The 20,717-nt window shown below is 47.6% G+C and overlaps 1 protein-coding gene across 1 annotated transcript in view; it reads left to right on the forward strand.

The window, feature by feature from the left end:
• Nucleotides 1-3,850: 3,850 nt before the first annotated feature.
• ZNF507 (zinc finger protein 507) overlaps nt 3,851-20,717 on the forward strand; it is a 73,929-nt gene continuing 57,062 nt past the window's right edge. Inside the window, exon 1 of the mRNA XM_075326170.1 lies at nt 3,851-3,934. The gene's annotated coding sequence lies outside the window, so the exon portion shown is untranslated. The remainder of the gene's footprint in view (nt 3,935-20,717) is intronic.

The following is a 20,717-nucleotide window of genomic DNA, read 5'->3' on the forward strand; positions in this document are numbered from 1 at the left end:
AAAAAGTATTTTTTTTTCTTTTTTGTTAAACAGTTTTTTTTTCTATATATAGTTAAACAGAAATCTTTCTGAACTTCCCGGAGGATCTTTACGGTATCGCTTCTCACTTCCCGCTTCCTAGCACGACGCGTGTTTTCCGGCTGCTCCGCAAGAAAAGGCATTTGTTCGACTTTCGTGGATTTTAATAGTTAAGGATTTTTTAGTCAGGAACTGAATTTCCTAATGGCGTTTTTTACGAAGCTGGGGGAGCCCCTTAAAAATTTCCTAGCAAATGTTCAGAATGGTTTGGCAGGACATGAAAAATTACTATGCAGCGCAAATTACTTTTTTTTTTTTTTAATATATTAAAAAAAAAAAAAAGACGAAGGTATGGTGAAATATATTATGCATATTGTCTTGAAGCGCACCTTTAGGCCACATTTACTTTTCCCCGCTGTCAGAGCTGCCATCTCGTGACATTTAATGAAGAATGCTCGCTGTGCATGACAGCCAGGAATAAAGTGCAAGCTAGGCAGACCTATTATAGCAGCCCCGAATCTCACTTTTACATCTAAATGGTATCACTCATGTCCACGCCGGGACCCCGATGCATTGTTAAGATTGTCACTCATAAATATGATAACCGATTCATTATGGTTTCAGCTTTTCGACGTAAAAAACCCTTAACGTCAGTCACGTCGGCCAACAAACCGTGGCAGCTTTCGATTCCCCCGCCTAGCAAATGTCCATCATTGTCAGTGACAAGCATACATTTTTAAAAAATTGTCACTCACGACCGAATAATTACCCCCGTTCGCTCCACTGATGTGTCACTCATAAAAATCTCGTAATTAAATACTAATAATTATACCGAATGTCAGTCAGGTTATATCAGACATTCGCTTTTTTTTTGGAGGGGGCGGGGGGGGCAGGGTCTTCAGCCTCTATCAAAATTTAATCAGCGAAAGTGATGAAATTTCCATCAAATTTATTTTATTTTTGTTTTCATTATTATTATTTTGCAGCTTTATTGTATATGAAAGTCTGTATGTAGAGCACAAAAATGTAAATTAAAAAGGAACAATATATATTATTTTTATTTAAATAATTTTTTCTATTTTTTTTCCTAAATTAAACTTAAAGAATGTTTTCATTATTCTATTTTTTAATTTAAATTAAAGTAATTTTTTTTTTGCTTTTTTACACTTATTTAAAGCCATTTGTTTTCCTAAATTAAACTTTAAAGCTTTTTTTAACTATTATTTTTAATTTAAATTAAAGCCATTTTTCCTTTCCTTTTTTTTTTTTTAATTTATTTAAAGCCATTTATTTTTCTAAATTAATCTGAAAGCATTTTTTTGTTGTTTTTTTATATTTAAATTAAAGCCAATTTTAGCTTTTTTTTTAAAAAACTTTTTTGAAAGCCATTTTTTCCAAAATTAATACTAAAGCATATTTTAATTATTTTTTTTTATTAAATTAAAGCCAATTTTTGTGTTCAAAGATTATTAAAATCCATTTTTTCCTAAATTGAATTTAAAGCATTTTTTTGTGTTTTTTATTTCCATTAAAGCTTTTTTTTAAATTCTAAAGCATTTTTTATTTATTTAATTTAATTCAGATTTTTATAAATTGTTTCTTTATATTAAAGCAAGTTTGTTTGCTTTTTTAAAAACTTATCTAAAGCCCTTTTTTTCCTAAATTAAACTTACAGCATTTTTTATTTATTTTTTTATTTAAATGTAAGAATTTTTTTTACTTATTTTATTTAAAGTCAATTTTTATATTTTCTTTATTTTAAAGCCATTTTTTATTTTCTTTAATTCAGTTTTTTTCTTTCTAAATTAAAGTTTTTTAATTCAATTTAAAGCAGTGTTGTAAACTTTTTTTTTAAATTGATATATATTTTTTTATTTATGTTTTGTCGTTTTTTTTTCTTCTAGGAGAAAGTGTTGTATCATTTTCTGCCACCTTTTTATATAATATATTTATATATATATATATATATATATATATATATATATATATATATATAATTTTTATTTTTCATGTTGCACCCTTTCTAATGTTGTATCGGCCATGATCGGTTGACGACAATATGGTTGCAGCATTAATATATGACGGCCGTGAAACACTTTATTTTTCATATGTCGCCATTTTTGGGGGCTTTGTTTCTAGGTGACAGCGCTGCATCATACTCTGCCACCTTTATATATATATAAATTTCTTATTTTATTTCTCATGTTGCACCTTTTATTTTATGTGACAGCATTGCATCATACTCTGCCACCATTATATAAGTGTGCATGTGTATATATATATATATATATATATATATATATATATATATATATATATATATATATATATATTTTAGGTGACAGCGTTGCATCATACTCTGCCACCATTATATAAGTGTATATGTATGTATATACTGTGTGTATATATATATATATATATATACACACAGCTTTAAATATCTATACATATCTCTCTCTATATATATGTATATATATATATACACAGCTAATATATAAAACTGTATATATATATATGTATATATAGATATATAAAACTGTATATATACATATATCTATATATATCTATGTATACATATATATATACACAGCTATTATATGTATGTTATATATATATATATATAAAAATATATCGATAGATAGATATCGTTATATAGAGAGATATCTCTCCCTATATAGATATATAGCTGTCCAAATTATATGTATGTATGTGTGTATATATATATATATATATATATATATATATATATATATATATATATATATAGTATATATATATAGGTGGCTGCTAATGATGCAACGCTGTCTCCTAGGAACAAAGCCCCCAGAAATGGCGAAACATGAAAAAAAGTGTTTCTCGGCCGTCATATATTAATGCTGCAACCATATCATCATCCGATCATGACCGATACAACATTATCAAATCTCGAGGTGAAAATTATCGATGTATTTGCACTTGGACTTTGCCTTTAAGTGGCCATGTTGACTTTTTTGACTGAACTTTAGGGCATTTTTGTGTTTTTTATTCATTTTTACCACACGTTTCTGTCAGGTTATTAATATTTGTGCTACAAAGGGATTAAATATGCAGAATTCCTCCCAAAAATGGTTGTATGGACAAGGGGAGGGGTTAGGCAATGACAATAGTGAATAATTATTATCGTATGTCCGAAAACTCGATTTTGATGGCTTTTTTGACTGAAATTTGGGGCTTATTTGTATTTTTACTAACATTTTTCTGTCAGGTTGTTAATATCTAGGCTTTAGAAGGACTAAATATGGAAAATTCCTCACAAAACGGAGGTAGATATGCAACGATAGGACTAAATCATGAACTTAGGTCCTAAAATGTAACTTTTTTGACTAAAATTTGGGGTATTTTTTAAGCGGGAGGGACTGAATAGGGAGAATTCCTCACAAAATCAGTCGTAAGGTGAGAAAACTGTATGAATGCCAAGAAGGATGAAAATGGCGTTTTTTTTTATAGTGCTACGTCTATCTGTGAGGTAATATTAATCTGTGAAGGGTTCTGACAGTGCTGGAAGCTGTATAGTTCCCAGCAGCTGGGGAGAGAGACAGGCTGCAGTGTATTAATGGCTGCTGCGGTTTAGCACTGATGGACTGAGTGGACGTGGTGACATTTTGTGATCGCTTTTCCTGTCACGTTAGCTCAGTGACACCTACACGACGAGGAGACAGGTGTCTGTCTGCGGTGACGCGGACGCCTCTTCCCGCCTCTTTTTTGGCACCGCCCACCTTTTTCCCCGCTGCCGAGCCCTCGGTGACGTCACGGCCGAGGCCCACCTGACCTGTCATGTCGTGTCACGTGATCCACCTCCTGCACGCCGCCATTTTGAAACGCCTGAGAGGGGAGAGGAGAGGAGTTTGCGGAGGCTTCTTCCATGCCCGGTGAGACGGTGAGTCATTTACTTGTCTTGTTCCTCGGGGTTCTCGTCAGGCTGGGGGCGGGGAGGTGGCGGGTGGTCTCCGGTGAAGCGTCGGCAGTGAGGGGGGAGGATGGAGCTGGGAACGGGCCGTGTCTGCCTCCTCTCCTGTGTGTGGCCTGCCCCTTCCCCTTTGCTGTCACGTTGCCTGACCAAAACAAAAGGCTGCCAGCTTCCCTCCCCCCTCTCTGCCCGAGTACAGCGACAGTAACGGCGCTCCGAGGCGGTCACGTGACTGCGGCGGGACTACAAGTCCCAGCATGCCTTGCCCCAGTCCCTACAAAAGCTGCAAAGAAGCATTGAGCCTGGATTAGCTGCCGCACTCTCCCCTCCCCCCGGCCCTGGTGACTGGAGAAGCTCCTTTTGGATGGGGATCAGGGCATGCTGGGAGTTGTAGTCCTACACATGGCATCCGTAAGGCATTTATTAGAATTTCTACTATTTTGCCTTTTTAAATGTACATTTTAAGATCTCTGCTTGCTTTCAGTGACTGGGAATTCAGAAAAAATGTCACAACCTCACCGGTAAAGTGTGTATGTGCCGTGTCGCCTGTGGGGCTGAAAACCGCACCACGTATGGATGGGAAAAAAAGCGCCATCTAAGCGTATCTGGACCGGATGGTGCAGTCACCGCCAACTGGAGTTACTCACATCTGTATACAGGGCAGGGGATAACTCGCTGATCAGGCTCTGGCATTCAAAGGGTTACTCATCTGTATATAGGGAAGGGGATGACCCTCTAATTGGGATGCCGCCTTCAAAGGGTTACTCCCATCGGTATATAGGGGAGGGGATACCCCGATGATCGGGGGTCGGCATTCAAAGGGTTACTCCCATCTGTATCCAGGGGAGGGGATAACCCGCTGATCGGAGGTCCGGCATTCAAAGGGTTACTCCCATCTGTATCCAGGGGAGGGGATAACCCGCTGATCGGAGGTCTGGCATTCAAAGGGTTACTCCCATCTGTATACAGGGGAGGGGATAACCCGCTGATCAGGCTCTGGCATTCAAAGGGTTACTCATCTGTATATAGGGAAGGGGATGACCCTCTAATTGGGATGCCGCCTTCAAAGGGTTACTCCCATCGGTATATAGGGGAGAAGATACCCCGCTGATCGGAGGTCTGGCATTCAAAGTGTTACTCCCATCTGTATCCAGGGGAGGGGATAACCCGCTGATCGGAGATCCGGCATTCAAAGGGTTAGTCTCCCATGGAGCAGTTGGGTCCGACCACTAGGACCCCCACGAATCCTGAGTACTGACATGTGAGCCTCTGCTTCCTTTGTTGTCTATGGGACTTGCCTGGAAAAAAGAGCGCCGTTCTGTGTCCCATACACAGCGAATGGAGCGGAGGCGCACACTTTCGTCCTCTGGCACTTCTAGATGGGCCTCTGGAGGGATTTGGGGGGCGTACCTAGTAATCGGAGACCCAACGATCAGCAAGGGTGAGGGTAGGTAATAACTTTAAAAAATGGGAATAACCTTTTAACTGTCAGGTCTCTGGTATTTGGGAGGAGGGGGGAGGTTCTAGTGATCGGACCCCCAGTGATCAGAAAAGGGTCAGGATAGGTACTGACTTCTAAAAATGGGAATAACCTCTTCAGGTGGGTTTCAGATTTCTGCGCTTGTATTGTAACCCCTTATATCTGCCATATAGCTGGTTAGTTGAGGTCTAGATCTCCACCGTTCGGGCTCAATGTTCCACAGGGAGCTGCAGACCATAGCAGATAGGAATGGAAAAATCGCTGCAAATCTGCAGCAAGATCTGAATTTATCCACATGCAAATGTGCATCCTCCTGGATCCAGTTTGTGGCTCCGGTCACACCTGCAGATTGTAGAGGGGGGGGGGCTGGGGAACGGCCTTCTGGACTACTGATCTAAGACACTTTTCCCCTCACCGCTCCAGTTGTTGGTTTTTGTCCCAAAAAAGTTGCAATTTTGTGATTACGCCTTTTTAAAAGAGTCTGTGAGTCCAAACTAATATAATCCAAGCATAGAGCCATGCAGGGGTATGGCTAATATAAAATCGCACCTAATCGCCTCCAATGGGCAGAAAGTGAAGTCAGATATGCCAATTAGCATGCTTGGTGCACCTGGGTGTGGCCAAGAGGACTCAGTGCACCGTTCTGCCCACTGGATTTGCATAACCCCACCCACCTCAGTAGTGATGGACAGCACTGGGTTACCCAAGTATTCATTTTAGACAGTGCGCACACCATGCAAACTAGAGGTGTCCACAATCACCAGTGAAGTAGGTGGGGTATGCAAAACTGGTGGGCGGAACATTTTGGCCACACCTAGATTGCAGCAAGCATACTAATTAGCATATTAGATTAAACCTCACTTTTTGGAGAATGGAGGCAGAGATTAGATCGCTAAGGTGGGATTTTTTATAATGATGATGTCCCCTACAAGGCTGTGTGCTGAGATTGGGGTGACAGAAGCCCTTTAAAGGGGTTGTCCGGGACGTTTACATTGATGGTCTAAGGTTTGGATAGGTCCTCAGTATCTGATGGGTGGGGGTGCGACACCCGGCTTCCCCGCAACAGCTCCACCAGCCGTATAGTGGCCACACATGGTACTGCACTTGCACATCACTCCCTTTTTTCTAATTAAGTATCTGCACTGACACATTGTAGCATCCATAGGAACAAAACATTGCTGAGGATTGATTAGACTGATACAATGTAACAGCGTTTGGTTACCTAGATGGAAACAATGGCTGTCCCCATTCAGTGACAGCAAGCACAGAGCTGCGTACTTGCCAAGCACGTTACATCCGTGTCCCCCGGCAGCCATTATTCTCCCCCTTCTAAGCATTGTTTAACTTTATGCATCTCACAAACCACATCCTGAACACATCGGGATCCACCCACGGGGCTCAGATATCAGCCGGGGCTGAGATACCTCTGTGATACGGCCGTGATGTATTTATGCTGAGTCCTGTTATTGTGGAGGAAGGTCTCAAATTCATTTACATCATCCCTACATAAAAGAATGAGTCTTATCGCGGGGACACAGCTTACGCAGATGCATGTGGCTAGGACTGGACACAGCTTACGCAGATGCATGTGGCTAGGACTGGACACAGCTTACGCAGATGCATGTGGCTAGGACTGGACACAGCTTACGCAGATGCATGTGGCTAGGACTAGGCTTCTTCTTATTGACAGCAAGCACAGATCCTGAAATGAGGACTTGGAATAGGATATATACTATTCATAAATGTAATCTCCTGAACTTAAATACCCCTTTAATGTGCGGGGGGAAAAAAAATCTCCTTACGTCTGGCCACATTCCACAGATTATTCTTCTGCTCTCATGGGCATCAAAGGGTTAATTCCCTCTCCCTTAAAACCAAAACCCATAACTATCACATATTCATAGGTTAAAAAACAACTTGCTGGGGACTCGTGAATGGAGCAGGGGTGCGCACGCTCGATCTCCGCTCCATTCATTGTCTATGAGACTGCCGAGCGCAGCACTCCGCTAATTGCATCAGAACCAGGGACAATCAGTGGAGCGGAAGCTGATTATATTCACCGTTGCTCCTTTTAGAGCACTGATCTCGGGATCCCTGGGAATCCCATTGGTCGGACACCCAGCGATCAGCAAGGTTTCCCCTGGATAGAAGATAACGTAATTTAAAGGGGTTCTCCGGTGGTAAAATCATTTTGGCTCTTCTGCCGCTTCATTTAAAGGGAGTCTTGTGCCTGGCTTCCCGCTGATCAAAGCTTCACTACCGGGTCACTATGAAATTTTCTCAATTGTTCGTCCCCTTTTAAACAGACTCCGCATTGGAGCAAACGCTACAGGACACTTATACATCGTGATGTCAGTTTCTTGTATGAGATACTTGATGATAAAGAGGAAACCATAGTCTCTCTATTTCCTGGCTCGGTAAAGCAAGGCAGGACGGCTAATAGAGCGCATTTTTTGCTTTCGTGACGCTCCTTTTGGATCCTTGTGATATCATTTGTATGTCTAAGACCTCATCTGTGCCCCTCATTCTGAATCTTCAACCTGAACATCCCCTCCATGACTGATCCATACTACTAAAGCTAGCAAATGAGTGTCCAAAATATGAAAATTTGCCTCCCTGTACACAGAATCCTATCATGTATCTATCTGCCGAGGCCACTACGGGGAGCTACTTGTATACAGGGATACATAAGAATCTGTCTGCAGCCACCACTAGGGGGAGCTCCCTGTATACGGTGATACATGATAAGATCCTGTCTGCAGCCACCACTAGGGGGAGCTCCCTGTATACAGATATACATGATAAGATCCTGTCTGCAGCCACCACTAGGGGGAGCTCCCTGTATACAGAGATACAGAAGATCCTGTCTGCAGCCACCACTAGGGGTGCTCCCTGTATACAGAGATACATGGTAAGATCCTGTCTGCAGCCACCACTAGGGGGAGCTCCCTGTATACAGAGATACATGGTAAGATCCTGTCTGCAGCCACCAGTAGTGGGAGCTCCCTGTATACAGAGATACATGGTAAGATCCTGTCTGCAGCCACCACTAGGGGGAGCTCCCTGTATACAGAGATACATGGTAAGATCCTGTCTGCAGCCACCACTAGGGGGAGCTCCCTGTATACAGAGATCCATGATAAGATCCTGTCTGCAGCCACCACTAGGGGGAGCTCCCTGTATACAGAGATCCATGATAAGATCCTGTCTGCAGCCACCACTAGAGGGAGCTCCCTGTATACAGAGATACATGATAAGATTCTGTCTGCAGCCACCAGTAGTGGGAGCTCCCTGTATACAGAGATACATGATAAGATTCTGTCTGCAGCCACCACTAGGGGGAGCTCCCTGTATACAGAGATACATGGTAAGATCCTGTCTGCAGCCACCACTAGAGGGAGCTCCCTGTATACAGAGATACATGATAAGATCCTGTCTGCAGCCACCACTAGGGGGAGCTCCCTGTATACAGAGATACATGATAAGATCCTGTCTGCAGCCACTAGGGGGAGCTCCCTGTATACAGAGATACATGATAAGATCCTGTCTGCAGCCACCACTAGGGGGAGCTCCCTGTATACAGAGATACATAAGATCCTGTCTGCAGCCACCACTAGGGGGAGCTCCCTGTATACAGAGATACATGATAAGATCCTGTCTGCAGCCACCACTAGGGGGAGCTCCCTGTATACAGAGATACATTATAAGATCCTGTCTGCAGCCACCACTAGGGGGAGCTCCCTGTATACAGAGATACATGATAAGATCCTGTCTGCAGCCACCACTAGGGGGAGCTCCCTGTATACAGAGATACATGATAAGATCCTGTCTGCAGTCACCACTAGGGGGAGCTCCCTGTATACAGAGATACATGATAAGATCCTGTCTGCAGCCACCACTAGGGGGAGCTCCCTGTATACAGAGATACATGATAAGATCCTGCCTGCAGCCACCACTAGGGGGAGCTCCCTGTATACAGAGATACATGATAAGATCCTGCCTGCAGCCACCACTAGGGGGAGCTCCCTGTATACAGAGATACATGATAAGATTCTGTCTGCAGCCACCAGTAGTGGGAGCTCCCTGTATACAGAGATACATGATAAGATCCTGTCTGCAGCCACCACTAGGGGGAGCTCCCTGTATACAGAGATACATGGTAAGATCCTGTCTGCAGCCACCACTAGAGGGAGCTCCCTGTATACAGAGATACATGATAAGATCCTGTCTGCAGCCACCACTAGGGGGAGCTCCCTGTATACAGAGATACATGGTAAGATCCTGTCTGCAGCCACCACTAGAGGGAGCTCCCTGTATACAGAGATACATGATAAGATCCTGTCTGCAGCCACCACTAGGGGGAGCTCCCTGTATACAGAGATACATGATAAGATCCTGTCTGCAGCCACCACTAGGGGGAGCTCCCTGTATACAGAGATACATGATAAGATCCTGTCTGCAGCCACCACTAGGGGGAGCTCCCTGTATACAGAGATACATGATAAGATCCTGTCTGCAGCCACCACTAGGGGGAGCTCCCTGTATACAGAGATACATAAGATCCTGTCTGCAGCCACCACTAGGGGGAGCTCCCTGTATACAGAGATACATGATAAGATCCTGTCTGCAGCCACCACTAGGGGGAGCTCCCTGTATACAGAGATACATGATAAGATCCTGTCTGCAGCCGCCACTAGGGGGAGCTCCCTGTATACAGAGATACATGATAAGATCCTGTCTGCAGCCACCACTAGGGGGAGCTCCCTGTATACAGAGATACATGATAAGATCCTGTCTGCAGCCACCACTAGGGGCAGCTCCCTGTATACAGAGATACATAAGATCCTGTCCGCAGCCACCACTAGGGGGAGCTCCCTGTATACAGAGATACATGATAAGATCCTGTCTGCAGTCACCACTAGGGGGAGCTCCCTGTATACAGAGATACATGATAAGATCCTGTCTGCAGTCACCACTAGGGGGAGCTCCCTGTATACAGAGATACATGATAAGATCCTGTCTGCAGCCACCAGTAGTGGGAGCGTGCTGCATGCAGATTGTCATTAAGCTCCCTCTAGTGGTGGCTGCAGGAACTCCTGTGCCTATAGCAGTGATTTGATACTTTGTATGATAAAATCAGAAATTGACCTTACTTTCCCACACTTAGGCCAGTTTCATACTTCTGACTTTACAGTTGTCCGGACCGGCCGCGGATCTCCTGGTCCGAACTTGACTGTTTCATAGGCGCGTGTGAGGCTGTCATATTTGGGTCACGAGACCCGCGTCCGGTCCATGCATTATTATGCTCCAGTCTCAAATGTGTGAAACCGACTTTAATTTTGGACATTTAAGTGCAAGTTTGTTCAGAAGTTGGTGCAGATTTACAGTTCAGATTCTGCCCCACAAATCCATTACTATACACCGGGCGGGAGGAGAAGGTTTGCAAAATCCAATCTGCACGTAGTGGTGAAAAACCTGTGTAGAAATCTGCCCCTGCCCAGTGTGTGCAATAATAGAGGGAAAATCCATCAGTAACGTAGGTTTTAAAGCTCCAAGGCAGAACATTTCTGTACAGTTTTATTTTACAGTTTTATTAAGAATTTTTGTTTTGGCTTCATTAGAGTGAAATAAAGCCTAGCTGCTGCTACAACCTGATATTTGATCTCTCGTCTGCGGCAGAATGCATGGAATCTGCACCCATGTAAGTACGCCGGGAGCCTGCGAGGGCTGAAAATAGCCTCCTGCCTCCCACTCCGGCTCTTTTAGCTCCTGCGATTTCTGTGGAAACAGTGTGGATGCTTTTCAGCAGCTGCTGAGACTTCCAGATTTGACAGTTTCTGTAATGTTGCTATCCACGTGGCGCGGGTTGCGTCGTCCCCAGTCGTGGGTGCACGATCCCTCGTCAGAGCGAGCAGAAGTAAAGGCTTCTTATGGATGATACTACCTAAAATAGGGTTATATAATCATTGGTGCGACACCAATGAGCAAAGCTGCTAGCAATGATATAATGGACATTGCGCCATCTGTGGCTCCATCACTCGGCAGAATGGCCAATGTGACCAAACTGGATGGGGATAACTTGCCCAAAATCAGGGGCTCTGCAGGTCCGTCTTGAATGGAGATGCACAGACTCAGCCTCCGCTACATTCATTCATGAGACTGCAGGAGAAAGGGGGGGGGTCCCAGCAGTGGTCAGCTCTGATCTCTGGGTGGGGGGTCCCAGCAGTGGTCAGCTCTGATCTCTGGGTGGGGGGTCCCAGCAGTGGTCAGCTCTGATCTCTGGGTGGGGGGTCCCAGCAGTGGTCAGCTCTGATCTCTGGGTGGGGGGTCCCAGCAGTGGTCAGCTCTGATCTCTGGGTGGGGGGTCCCAGCAGTGGTCAGCTCTGATCTCTGGGTGGGGGGTCCCAGCAGTGGTCAGCTCTGATCTCTGGGTGGGGGGTCCCAGCAGTGGTCAGCTCTGATCTCTGGGTGGGGGGTCCCAGCAGTGGTCAGCTCTGATCTCTGGGGGGGAGGTGGGGTGCTCCCAGCAGTGGTCAGCTCTGATCTCTGGGGGGGGGGGAGGTGGGGGGCTCCCAGCAGTGGTCAGCTCTGATCTCTGGGGGGGGGGAGGTGGGGGGCTCCCAGCAGTGGTCAGCTCTGATCTCTGGGGGGGGGGAGGTGGGGGGCTCCCAGCAGTGGTCAGCTCTGATCTCTGGGGGGGGAGGTGGGGGGCTCCCAGCAGTGGTCAGCTCTGATCTCTGGGTGGGGGTGTCTCAGCAGTCGGGCAGCTTCGACTATAATGACGGAAAAACCATTGTGTATGAACAAGGCCTTATTCCCGCAAATTTCAGTGACTGTACGTCGTAAGTGGCATAGTAAACGTGGCTCCAGAACCTTCTCGCCGGGAGTTCAGCTCTGGGGCCTGGAGGGTAAACGACTGAACTCTCCGCTCCTGGAATTTTTAGTAGTCACATGATTGTATTAGGGACAGGTACGTAGAGATTGTCTTGCCTTTGAGCTACTAGTTAAAATGCGTATTTGTGGCCAAGATCTGAGAGGCGGTGAATTAACTGTTAGAGGCCCGTGACAACCTTGGCTTGTATATGGTTAAATCCAGATGGATGACGTGACCTCAGAGCAAAATGTTGTTTTTGTTTTTTTTGTTTTGTTTTTTTTCCCCTTCCCCTTTTTTAATTTTTATAGGGGTCCCCATTTTAAGTATCTAGTGGGGCGCTCAGCATCTGTCTATAATTTCTATGGGGGGGAGCCTCCTAGTAAATGCAATAGCCCCGTGCGGAAGACTTAATAAAGGGGGACCCCGCAGGTATAGATGGCCTAAAAATGTTTTTCCTGGGATCTTATTAAATTTGCAGAATGTCTTAGGCTCTGTGCGCACTGGGAAATGGAATTTTCTTGAGAAAATTCCGCATGCCCTCAAAGATTACCGCACCCGCGGTAAAAAACCGCAGGAAACCGCACCCGAAAACCGCATGCGGTTTGCCGCGGTTTGCTGCGGTTTTACCGCGGTATTATTCGCGGTATTGCCGCGGTTTTGCCGCGTGCGGGTTGGGATGTGCTTTATTGCATTCAATGCAATAAAGCACATTGAAAAAAAAAAAAAATACATTTAATTCTGATAGTGGATAGACAGACAGATAGATAGAGGGATAGATAGATAGACAGACAGAGGGATAGATAGAGGGATAGATAGATGATAGATAGAGGACAGATCGCTACATTTCCCACGGTCGGCAGTGAGTTCACATTACCGGCCGTGGGAAATGACCGGTAATTACCTCTGCTGTCTGCTGCTTTCAGCCTGTGTCTGTGACAGTCGCGGCTGGATGGAAGCAGCGCAGGACGCCGGAGCCGGAGCTGTGGATTATGTCGGAGCGCTGGACTACGCCGGAGCTTTGTTTGGGAGGGGTTAATAAAATGGTGAACGAGGCTTGTTTGTTTTATTTAAAATAAAGGCTTTTTCGGTGTCTGTGTTTTATTCACTTTACTTACGGGTTGATCATGTCAGCTGTCACATAGACGCTGCCATGATCAAGCCTGGAGTTAATGGCGGTGGTCCCCCACCACCATTAACCCCTTGTATTACCTTGCTGCCACTGCTACACGGTGGCAAGAAGAGCCGGGGACACGCCGGTATTGCCGCATATTGCATGCGACAGTGGCGGGGCAGCTGCGGCTGATAATCTCGGCTGCCGGAGGGGGAGTGAGGCGGGGGACATTATCCCTGCCCCTCTCCCTCCCCAGCCTGAGAATACCGGGCCGCCGCTGTGTGCTTACCTCGGCTGGAAGGTAAATATGCAGCGGAGCCCACGTTCTTTTTTTCCTATATTTCCGTTTTCTTTCTATGTGTGTTCTATGTGTGTTCTATGTGTCTGTGTCTGTGATGTGTTCTATGTGTGTGTGATGTGTGTGTGTTTACTCTGCACGGCTTCCTCTTCCTGTAATGACATCACTTCCCTGCAAAACTGCAGACAGGCGATGTACATTACCGGAGGTAAACCGCGAAATACCGCAGGGAATAACGCAGGAAAACGCAGTGAACCGCACAGAATTTGCTGCCTGCGTTATTCCCTGCGGGATTTCATGATTAACATTGAGTCAATGGAGTGAAATCCCGCAGCGATGTGCGGAAAAGAAGTGACAGGCACTTGTTTTTGCTGCGGGATTCCCGCAGCAAAACATGCAGCTGTCAAATTCCGCCCAGTGCGCACAGGATTTTTTTTCTCCATAGGATTTGCTGGTGATTCACTGCAGAGATGTTATGAACATTTTCTGCAGCGAAACATGCAGCAAATCCGCGGAAAATCCGCGGCAAAATCCGGTAAGTGCGCACATAGCCTTAAAATTAAGCAATAACGAGATGAATTGGCTGCTGACGATCATCTACGTGAGAGCTGCAGACAATCACTGTCCTCCCGGGGATTGTTGCCAGAGCTTGAAGTATTGGCCATCAAAAAGTAAATGTTAGAAATCGCAATTAAAGGGGTTGTCCGCTACCGGCATTCTGGGGTCAACATCCCGCCGGGCCTTATGTGAGCGCCGCGGCCACTGATTAACTGCGAAAAGCTAGTGAAACCTAAAGCGCTGGATACAACACTCATGGCGGCTTTTCTAGTGTTTATTTTTTGTTTCTGTCTGTCCATGGGGTTCTCACTAGGACACCTGTAACAAATTAAAAATTCCACTGAAATCACTGGTAAAATATGCTGCAAAACTAAGCATTAATGAGTGTGTGTGAGAAGGAGCCCTGATGGGAGTAGTAGTTGTGCAGCAGCTTTGCCGTCGCTCACAATGGCCGGGGTTCGATGGCCGCAGCGTCGTTGTGACTAGAGAGCAGTGTCGCGGCCTTGTAAGGACTCGGCATTCCAGGGTAGGTGATAAGCGGCGGCGGCCTCCTCCCCGGCCGCCCTCACATACCACAGTATTGTCAGCGGTTACTGCTGCGGTGCCATTAGTGAGAGAAGAGGGAAGTGACCTCATCCCGTCTTACTTTCTCCTTTTCCTTTCTTAGTGTGCACTTCCTTTTTTTTTTTTTTTTAGATCACTTTTACAACCTTCGAGAAAACTTAGTGTCTCCTGTGCAGTCCCGGCCTCCTGTCACCGTGCAAACATCAGAGGTTCGCGGGGTCATCCAGGGCGGCTAATCCGTGGCCTCTCCATGAGAAGGTCGTCCGGAGGATGAGCATGTTCCGTCTTCTTGCAGATTTTATTTTTTTTCTTCCCCCTGCAGCTTGATTAACACACCCACTAAATCCATCCATGGCGTTCCTTGTCTTTTGGGTGACAGCTGCAGAGTTTCCCTGTAGTTGCAATGTTAAGACTGCAAATCTGCGTCACAATCCGCTCCATAATCTGCGAGACATCTGCGTCACTATCCGCTCCGTAATCTGCGAGACATCTGCTCAGCTATCCGCTCCGTAATCTGCGAGACATCTGCTCAGCTATCCGCTCCGTAATCTGCGAGACATCTGCTCAGCTATCCGCTCCGTAATCTGCGAGACATCTGCTCAGCTATCCGCTCCGTAATCTGCGAGACATCTGCTCAGCTATCCGCTCCGTAATCTGCGAGACATCTGCTCAGCTATCCGCTCCGTAATCTGCGAGACATCTGCTCAGCTATCCGCTCCGTAATCTGCGAGACATCTGCTCAGCTATCCGCTCCGTAATCTGCGAGACATCTGCTCAGCTATCCGCTCCGTAATCTGCGAGACATCTGCTCAGCTATCCGCTCCGTAATCTGCGAGACATCTGCTCAGCTATCCGCTCCGTAATCTGCGAGACATCTGCTCAGCTATCCGCTCCGTAATCTGCGAGACATCTGCTCCGCTATCCGCTCCGTAATCTGCGAGACATCTGCTCCGCTATCCGCTCCGTAATCTGCGAGACATCTGCTCCGCTATCCGCTCCGTAATCAGCGAGACATCTGCTCAGGTATCCGCTCCGTAATCTGCGAGACATCTGCTCAGCTATCCGCTCCGTAATCTGCGAGACATCTGCTCAGCTATCCGCTCCGTAATCTGCGAGACATCTGCTCAGCTATCCGCTCCGTAATCTGCGAGACATCTGCTCCGCTATCCGCTCCGTAATCTGCGAGACATCTGCTCCGCTATCCGCTCCGTAATCTGCGAGACATCTGCTCCGCTATCCGCTCCGTAATCTGCGAGACATCTGCGTCACTATCCGCTCCGTAATCTGCGAGACATCTGCGTCACTATCCGCTCCGTAATCTGCGAGACATCTGCGTCACTATCCGCTCCGTAATCTGCGAGACATCTGCTCAGCTATCCGCTTTGTAATCTGCACGTCACTGTCAGATTCTTCTGCAAATTTAACATGGGGGCAATTTTTATGCTTTTCCTGCGTTTTTGCATTTTTTTTATTTAATGAATGAGATTTCTAATAAACAAAAGCGGCACGGCTCTGGAAAAAAAAAAATGGATTCCTCTTCTCGCCATCCTCTTTGTAAATCGAATGTTCACATATTGGTGCAGATTTGCAATTTGGATTCTGCACCACAAATCTTCGATTATTCCCAGTACGTGGCTAAGACCCGCAAAACGCAATCTTCACTTAGCGGGAGAGAAAATATTAGTGGAAATATTTTATTACGCCCATGCTGTGTAGAAAAGAAATAAGGCCCAATTCTTCATTTGCAGGATTTTTTGTTTAGCTCTTTTCTGTTTTTCTTTTGGGGTATTTGGTACTGAGATTATATATAATCTCTACATCTCTAATTGTGTCTATCATATTTTTTTGGTTTATAAGACGCACCTCAAATTTAGCGGGGGAAAACAAAGTGGGGGCCGTCTTAAAATCCTGTGGTGTCTTAATGGAGGGAGGCGGCGGTGGTGGAGTGGGGTCAGAGGAGGCGGTGGAGTGGGGTCAGAGGAGGCGGTGGAGTGGGGTCAGAGGAGGCGGTGGAGTGGGGTCAGAGGAGGCGGTGGAGTGGGGGTCAGAGGAGGCGGTGGAGTGGGGTCAGAGGAGGCGGTGGAGTGGGGTCAGAGGAGGCGGTGGAGTGGGGTCAGAGGAGGCGGTGGAGTGGGGTCAGAGGAGGCGGTGGAGTGGGGTCAGAGGAGGCGGTGGAGTGGGGTCAGAGGAGGCGGTGGAGTGGGGTCAGAGGAGGCGGTGGAGTGGGGTCAGAGGAGGCGGTGGAGTGGGGTCAGAGGAGGCGGTGGAGTGGGGTCAGAGGAGGCGGTGGAGTGGGGTCAGAGGAGGCGGTGGAGTGGGGTCAGAGGAGGCGGTGGAGTGGGGTCAGAGGAGGCGGTGGAGTGGGGTCAGAGGAGGCGGTGGAGTGGGGTCAGAGGAGGCGGTGGAGTGGGGTCAGAGGAGGCGGTGGAGTGGGGTCAGAGGAGGCGGTGGAGTGGGGTCAGAGGAGGCGGTGGAGTGGGGTCAGAGGAGGCGGTGGAGTGGGGTCAGAGGAGGCGGTGGAGTGGGGTCAGAGGAGGCGGTGGAGTGGGGTCAGAGGAGGCGGTGGAGTGGGGTCAGAGGAGGCGGTGGAGTGGGGTCAGAGGAGGCGGTGGAGTGGGGTCAGAGGAGGCGGTGGAGTGGGGTCAGAGGAGGCGGTGGAGTGGGGTCAGAGGAGGCGGTGGAGTGGGGTCAGAGGAGGCGGTGGAGTGGGGTCAGAGGAGGCGGTGGAGTGGGGTCAGAGGAGGCGGTGGAGTGGGGTCAGAGGAGGCGGTGGAGTGGGGTCAGAGGAGGCGGTGGAGTGGGGTCAGAGGAGGCGGTGGAGTGGGGTCAGAGGAGGCGGTGGAGTGGGGTCAGAGGAGGCGGAGGAGTGGGGTCAGAGGAGGCGGAGGAGTGGGGTCAGAGGAGGCGGTGGAGTGGGGTCAGAGGAGGCGGTGGAGTGGGGTCAGAGGAGGCGGTGGAGTGGGGTCAGAGGAGGCGGTGGAGTGGGGTCAGAGGAGGCGGTGGAGTGGGGTCAGAGGAGGCGGTGGAGTGGGGTCAGAGGAGGCGGTGGAGTGGGGTCAGAGGAGGCGGTGGAGTGGGGTCAGAGGAGGCGGTGGAGTGGGGTCAGAGGAGGCGGTGGAGTGGGGTCAGAGGAGGCGGTGGAGTGGGGTCAGAGGAGGCGGTGGAGTGGGGTCAGAGGAGGCGGTGGAGTGGGGTCAGAGGAGGCGGTGGAGTGGGGTCAGAGGAGGCGGTGGAGTGGGGTCAGAGGAGGCGGTGGAGTGGGGTCAGAGGAGGCGGTGGAGTGGGGTCAGAGGAGGCGGTGGAGTGGGGTCAGAGGAGGCGGAGGAGTGGGGTCAGAGGAGGCGGAGGAGTGGGGTCAGAGGAGGCGGTGGCGGAGGAGTGGGGTCAGAGGAGGCGGTGGCGTGGGGTCAGAGGAGGCGGTGGAGTGGGGTCAGAGGAGGCGGAGGAGTGGGGTCAGAGGAGGCGGAGGAGTGGGGTCAGAGGAGGCGGAGGAGTGGGGTCAGAGGAGGCGGTGGCGGAGGAGTGGGGTCAGAGGAGGCGGTGGCGGAGGAGTGGGGTCAGAGGTGGCGGTGGCGGTGGAGTGGGGTCAGAGGTGGCGGTGGAGTGGGGTCAGAGGTGGCGGTGGCGGTGGAGTGGGGTCAGAGGAGGCGGTGGAGTGGGGTCAGAGGAGGCGGTGGAGTGGGGTCAGAGGAGGCGGTGGAGTGGGGTCAGAGGAGGCGGAGGAGTGGGGTCAGAGGAGGCGGAGGAGTGGGGTCAGAGGAGGCGGTGGCGGAGGAGTGGGGTCAGAGGAGGCGGTGGCGGTGGAGTGGGGTCAGAGGTGGCGGTGGCGGTGGAGTGGGGTCAGAGGTGGCGGTGGAGTGGGGTCAGAGGTGGTGGTGCAGGGCAGTCGGTCGGCGACTGTCCCAGATGCTGTCCCAAACTGTACGGGCTTCAAAGAAATGGTGCCTGGAGTCGGCGCATGCGCAGATTGAGCTCAATGACAAGACCTCATCTGTGTACGTGCCACCTCCGGACGCCATTTTCCTTAAGTCCACTGCTGGGAGATCAGTGGGCCGGAAGCGGTGCATGCGCAGATGAGATCTTCAGCCGAGAGCTCCATCCGCACACGTGCCGACTCAGAGTGCCATTATTCGCAGCCCCCAGCACAGCGCCCGCAGCACAGCACCCGCTGCATTGCCCCTTTCTCCTGCCACCCCTCTCCACCACCCCACAGTAAGCTACATTCAGATTAGGCTAGTTTCACACTACGTCTTTTTAACATCCGCTGAAAACGTTTTTTTAGCGGAAGTACGGATCCTGCTTTTACAGCACATAACGTATGCAAACGCATATGTTATTTTGCAGGATCCTGCACTGGATATTTAGGGGCGGGCATTGGAGTCATGTGATCGGGAGTGAGGGGAACTAGACTGGGAGGAGGCTTCTGACAGCTGCAGACGCTGGTAACCAAGGTAAACATCGGCCTTGGATACCCGATATTTATCTTGGTTACGAGTGTCTGCAGCTGCTAGGAGCCGGGCTGCCTGCACACGTAACCAACGTAAACATCGGGTAACTAAGAGAAGTGGTTACGCGATATTTACCTTGGTTACGAGTGTCCGCAGCTCTCAGGTGGGAGAGAGGAAGGGGGAAAGACAGAGATAGAGAGAGAGGGGGTGAGGGAGGGAGTAGAGAGATAGACAGATCACTGGAGACTGGTTCTGGGCATGCTCAGTACTTTCTGGGCATGCTCAGTACAAAAGCAGGATCCTGTTACAACGCAACTGAACGCATTCTGCTAGGCAGGATCCAGCACTCATTGAAATGCATTGCAGCTCGCGGCGCAATGTGAAGGATCCTGTGAGATGCGTTATTTTGACAAAGCAAAAAACCGCTACATGTTGCGTTTTTGAAACATGTCAAAATAACGCAAAAGGACGGATCCTGCGTCTAACGGACGCAAACGCATGCAAACGCAGGTGGACGCGAGTCCATTGAAAAGGCATTGCAGTGAAAACGGATTTGCACAGGATCCGTACTTCCGTTAAAAAAACGTAGTGTGAAACCAGCCTTAGAAGATGCACCCCTCATTTTCCTCACAAATTTTTGGGAGGAAAAGTGTGTCTTATGATCCAAAAAATATGGTATATGTGTGTGTGTGTGTGTGTGTATGTATGTATGTGTGTGTGTATATATATATATATATATATATATATATATATATATATATATATATATATATATATATATATATATATATATATATATATATATATATATATATATATATATATATATATATATATATATATATATATATATATATATATATATATATATATATATATATATATATATATATATACACACATACACACACACACACATTATTTATATATATATATATATATATATATATATATATATAATAAATTAGATATATTATATTATATTTTTTTGCTCCAAATTCTTCAAAACAGAGCACGTAGTTTATCAATTTAGGACAAAACTGCTCTTTATTTCTGATTTTCACCCTTTTCATGCCTTTAGAGGAAAAGTTTGCATGTTCTGCCAAAATGTCCGCAGAATCACAGCAGGAGAGACACCGGAATACGGTTGCACAAAATTTATTGTGCAAATGAATGGTCTGCAAGCATGGTATAGCGGTGTAGGCCCAGCGTATACCGTGCAGTATTTTTTACAGTCGGAGGACACGGGAGAATTCCTCCTCTCCACGTCGTGTCGGATCTCCTCGAGGAGCCCTCCAGACCCAGAGTGTTTGCCCTCTTGTCCCTCACAGGTGCGGGTCACGAAACGTTGTCACCGTTTGTAAGTTTACTTTGCCTTTTGTTGCCATGCGAGGCGATGGCCCGCGGCCAAATTCCTTTA

Source organism: Anomaloglossus baeobatrachus, chromosome 10 (assembly GCF_048569485.1).
Source record: "Anomaloglossus baeobatrachus isolate aAnoBae1 chromosome 10, aAnoBae1.hap1, whole genome shotgun sequence".
Classification (NCBI taxonomy): domain Eukaryota; kingdom Metazoa; phylum Chordata; class Amphibia; order Anura; family Aromobatidae; genus Anomaloglossus; species Anomaloglossus baeobatrachus.